General features: G+C 39.9%; 1 long non-coding RNA gene across 1 annotated transcript in view; it reads right to left on the bottom strand.

The window, feature by feature from the left end:
• LOC106818460 overlaps positions 1-5766 on the bottom strand; it is a 15814-nt gene that overhangs the window by 8669 nt on the left and 1379 nt on the right. Inside the window, exon 2 of the long non-coding RNA XR_001395225.1 lies at positions 4910-5022. This is a non-coding gene — a long non-coding RNA (uncharacterized LOC106818460). The remainder of the gene's footprint in view (positions 1-4909; positions 5023-5766) is intronic.

Raw genomic sequence — 5766 nt, 5'->3', positions numbered from 1 at the left:
AGAATATTAACACACACCCTGCCCGTGGGTCACTGGGAAACCACGGTTCCCAGCTAGGTAATTGTGAGGTAGCGACCGGTGCCACCGCCACAATGATAACAAACTCATCCCTTATGGCCTAGTCTGTTACTTATCTATTTACTTAAGAGTTTAAAGCCATTTTGCATGCCTCCAAACAACTACCGGAATCACTTGATCCACTGCATAAGTAAACATTGAAAGAAGAAAATACTATCATAATAAACACATTCTTACAAGGAGTGGTGTCACCGGCTATTCGTGCGTTGGTGTACAAGCAGGTCTGGTTCTGCTACCGATGTCCTAAAACAACCAGTTACCTTTTACCTTAAATATATAAAATGTACATGTTCATGGCAATTTGTCGCCTAAGATATCCCATCAGTTACAGCATAAATGTGAAGGCATTACGGTGCAAAATAAACTAGGTATTTGGGATAAATCCCACTGGCACGAACAAGTTCCATGGCTTACATGTTACTCCTAGACACTTCGTTAATTCTACAGTGTGAGAAGTAAGATATGAGTGAAGACAATGGCGGTCAAACTTGAGACTGCATTTTATCTCTCTATACCAAAATATATCAACAGTATATTTACTCATTCTGCGTTCGTCATACTTCTAAACCATTCTAAAATCAGAATACAATGCTTACTTTTCAGCTGTCTCCGTTAAATGGAGAAATAACCTCCTTCGAACATCTTTCTTAGAAAATTCGTCTAGCGTGGTCAGATTGCAGCACTGAGAGAGCGTGTTGGTGATTAGCTCCGGTTCAACCAATCAAGTGTTGTTATGCAATGATGAACCGTAATGTGGCGTCGCCTGGTGTCTGAGTTATCTACTATTCAGAATTGTATGCAAATGCTAACTGAAAACAATTGTATCGAGGCCGTATCGTCGTGCTCCATCACAGTTTTCATGGCCACATTTTAGGTAGATTCAAAACACCCAAAAATAAACATAAACACAAACATAACACAGTCCGGTTGTATACCTTGAAGGTTTGAAGACTTTCTCAATTAATTCCTAGTCCAGCTTCCACTTTGGAAAGAAACTGTAACAATTGAATTGCATTTGTAGGTATTCCGCACTGCTCCAGTTCACACGCTTGCAGTGTGCTCGCTTGTTCACAGAGCCAAGCTGATCTTACATGTAAGTCTGACAGTTCGAGATGAACTTTCAGCTTACATCTGTACGACATCGCCCTAGAGTTATTATGCATTGTCACATACCCTCCCCATAATACTAATACCGATAACTATTACTGAAGTTAGATCATAGGAATAGGTTCAAATAGTTGTGTAATCGTTCAAATACTGTATCTTCCTACTAAATTTCTTAATAATTATTACATAGAAAATGTAAACAAGGCAAAAATAAACAGTTGTAAGCACACAACCTTTCGTCAATTTGAACGTTGTTCTAGTTTTTTTACAATTAATGTGTGCCGAACGAGCATCGAATACAAGGGCATAATTGAATATTATGCTCGCAATGAAAACAGACGGGTTCTCACGAAATAAAATGAACTATTTGCTTGAAGAAAATGTTATTCAAAGAAGCTACATTAGCTAATAAATCACGAAATTCAGAAAATATCACATAAACTAACCGCTCTTTATTGTATACTTTCCTACCACGCATAGCTCAACGTATAACATAGACTATGCGCGATACCGCGCGTGCATATTTTCACTCTAATTAAACTAACCGCGCTTTATTAAACTCAACACTCACGTAGATCATAGCTACGACATGTGTCTATGATTGGGAGAATTTCCAGAAATGTCCCTCACCTCGTTCGCGAGATATAAGAGCAAGTATACATTCCTACCACCCATAGCCTCGCGTATAACAGCTTATGCGCGATACCGCGCGTGCATATTTTCACTCTGATTAAACTAACCGCGCTTTATTAAACTCAACACTCACGTAGATTATAGCTACGACATGTGTTTATGACAGGTAGCATTTCTAGAAATGTCACTTAACTCGTTCGCGAGATATAAGAGCCGGTACACTTTCCTACCACGTATAGCCGTGCATATAATAGCCTGCGCCAGCTACCGCGCGTGCATAGTTTCACTCACAATTATACTAACTGCGCTGCTGAATCATAATACGGCAATGCGTATTATTAGACCAGTGTTCAAACGTACGGTTATTTACAAAAAGCTTTCATGGCCACATGTTAGGTAGATTAAAAACACTCAAAAAACATGAAACAGTCAAGTAGTAATATACCTTAAAGGTTTCAATACTTTCTCAATTAATTCCTAGTCCAGCTTCCACTTTGGAAATAAACTGTAACAATTGAGTTGCATTAGTAGGTATTCCACACTGCTCCAGTTCCCATGTGTGCAGTATGCTCGCTTCTTCATAGAGCCAATCTGATCTTGCATGTGAGTCTGACAGTTCGAGATGTACTTTCTGCTGACATCTGTACGACATCGCCCTAGAGTTATTATGCATGGCCATGTGTGATTATAGGGTGTTTTTAGAGCTAACTCTTCACTTCAAATGTTACATTTAAATAATTTTTTTTTCGTCATTTTCTTCTTCGTTTTCTCTCCCGTGTGAGTTCTCATGTGTGTCTTCAGATTACCTGATTGTGCGAAGGTAGCATCACACAGATCGCACTTATATGGTTTCTCTCCCGTGTGGGTTCTCATGTGTGTCTTCAGATTACCTGATTGTGCGAAGGTAGCATCACACAGATCGCACTTATATGGTTTCTCTCCCGTGTGAGTTCGCATGTGTTTCTTCACACAACCCGATTCTGAGAATGCGGCATCACACAGATCGCACTTATATGGTTTCTCTCCCGTGTGGGTTCTCATGTGTGTCTTCAGATTACCCGATTGTGAGAAGGCGGCATCACACAGTTCACACTTATATGGTTTCTCTCCCGTGTGAGTTCTCATGTGTCTTTTCAAAGCACTCGAACTCCATGATGCTTCATAGAGAGAACCACACACTTCTTCAGTAGCAGCCAGAAGGCCAGGACTTCAAATTCAATGACGATAATAATAGTAATTAAAAGGTTGCCATGAAATTTATTTCATAACACTTAATGTGGGAGGGATAAACTAATGTTGTACTAATAGTACTAAATAATACTCTAACATTACTAACATTACTAAACAGCTTGTGTCAAGTCACAGATGGAGCGTAAAATTTGAAATATTGACACGAAACATTGTGTTAATTAATTGCTGTTAAAAACATTGGTGTTAATATAACGAAACATTGTGTTTGTTAAACACGTGATGTTATCACTTTGTATCAAGGAGCCAGACAAATGCTGGTCTTAGACACATGTACGTTTGCAGCGCATATGTGTTGCACCTGGCCGTAATGCTAAAATGAAGACGCGCGCATTATGAATATAAAAATTCACTCGCCAAACAGGCTGTCAGACCAACATTCTACTAGCCTTACTGATTTCTACTAGGCTCGGCGGCGGGCAACGCGTTAGTTCAAGCCCTAGGCTTTTCCTATATTCAGCGTTGTACGCTCTTGGGGTAAATTGGGCTCTTGATATAATGTGCTTGACCTTACAGTTGTTAAATGGCGGCGTGATGTTTGGATGATAATAATTCCGATTATGCCAGCATTAAACAGTATATATTGCAAAACAAAACTTTGGCAGTATTTTGTTCTACATCAATACGCAGGCTTCAATGCATTTATTTTGTATTCTCTTATACTAATTTGTAGAGCGGCCTATAGGTAGGACGTGAGATTCTACAAGTGAGACAGGCAGTCTACGCAAGCAAACAAACACGGTAAACAGTGACGTGTGTTTACCAGCTACGTGTGGCAGCTTTCCCTGAAAGCCAAACGATTGGAGTACGTGAGAATTAATCCGGAGAAAATCCATTATGAGTGCGAACTGATGTGACGGCTTCCTTAGTCCTGTCTGACGGTAGTGCGAAGGCGTAACATGACGAAGTCATTACGGGAGAGAACCATATAAGTGCGCGCTGTGTGATGCCCGCATTCTCAGTATCGGGTAATGTGAAGGAAACACAGATTACTTCACACGCGGAGAGAAACCAATATAAGGTGATCTGTGTGATGTACCTTCTCCCTCCTGGGTCATTGTGAGAGGACACCTGAGAACTCACACTCAAGAGAAACCCGTACTAAGTGCGAAGCTGTGTGATGCTGCCTTCTCCATTTTGGGCTATATGAAGACACACCTGAGACTCACCACGTGGAGAGAAACCCATATAACGTGCGATGTTTTTTTGTGTGATGCTTACCTCAGATTCGAGTGCTCTGAAGCCACACATGAAGAACTCACACGGAGAGAACCCGTAGTAAGTGTGAGACTGTGTTATGCCTACCTTCACCACAATCGAGTAGTCTGAAGACACGACATGAGCAATCACACGGCGAGCAGAAACGTATAAGTGGCGAGCTGTGTGATGCCGCCTTCTCAACATCGGGCGTAATCTGAAGACACACCTGAGAACTCACACGGGAGAGAAACCATATAGTGCGATCTGTTGTGATGCGCCTTCTCAGATTCGGNATTTCTCATTTTTATTACAAATTTTGTGCCTAGAGTGATCATCCCATATTCTAGCTACAATTCATCAATGGAAAAGTGAATAAAGTATAATTAATGCAATGTAAGAATTCTAACTGTAGTGTTAATTTACCTTACAATATTATAACTGTTTATACTAAACTGTAAATTGACGTGATTAGTTGTCAGGTCAGTCATGGTGAATTTTTTTAAATGAATTATAATAGTTATCATAACATTTCAGTCATCAAAATTCTGATTACCCTAACATTTGTTAACGCTATGAGCTATTATCGTACTCGACTCTCAATATAGTGTCATGCGAGTCACGTACTTAGGAGGATATTACTTACTTAAAGAGAGGTTTCTAGCAGTGAAATTAATGCCAATGAACCGTAATGCCAAAGGTTATGCAAACAAAAATGTCGTGTGCACCTTCCAACTTGTCTTGTCTTGTCAATTTAACCTGCAAAAGTCAGAATTCATGGTTATTATACTATGTTACACTTATTATTATTCATATGTTCACAAATGGCACCTATGTAATAGTTACAGATAGATATAGGCTGCAAGCGTGGTGATACTGTAACTGTGTGTAACAAAAACTGTAGAGTTTTGATACTGAATAAAATCTCAAATGCACTTAAGACGTTTTGATGCATTATCAGGTGGTAGCAAACTAGCAACGTATTATCCAGCGAGTTTGTTTGTCTCATATGGTCCCGTATGATTGTACTCGATTGTAACATTCAGCGCGAGATTTCACACGTGATTTGGTTATGTCGTCTGCTTTGATTACGCGCTACATCAACTTCACTATCTAACATGTAAGAACCACCCCCACCGAAGATGCGGAAGCGTACGCTTTTTTATTTTAATTATAAAAAGGTAGGTGAATTTTTCTTATTCCATTTTTCTTTCTTTAACCTCTCATACTTCCCGCTTTTCCTTTCCCCTGTGAACGCCTACGCCTATAATCGGTTTGCCGGCCCTATATGTCCTATATGGGACCCTGCAATGTTAATTACACTAAACTTTTTTCATGGAAATGTGTTCTATATAGTTAGAAGAGCTGATTTAGCTTGGTTGCTACCTGTGCATCGTTGAGCATTTCTTGGAATTCAAGATGGCCGCCGCCGTTCATCTTCGATTTTGGTCAATTTACAATTTGTGATCTCGATGCCCTAGAGTCTAGAGTGTCATGCAATAT

Source organism: Priapulus caudatus, unplaced genomic scaffold, assembly GCF_000485595.1.
Source record: "Priapulus caudatus unplaced genomic scaffold, Priapulus_caudatus-5.0.1 Scaffold2257, whole genome shotgun sequence".
Lineage (NCBI taxonomy): Eukaryota > Metazoa > Priapulida > Priapulimorpha > Priapulimorphida > Priapulidae > Priapulus > Priapulus caudatus.
This window is presented reverse-complemented; position numbering and strand designations above follow the sequence as displayed.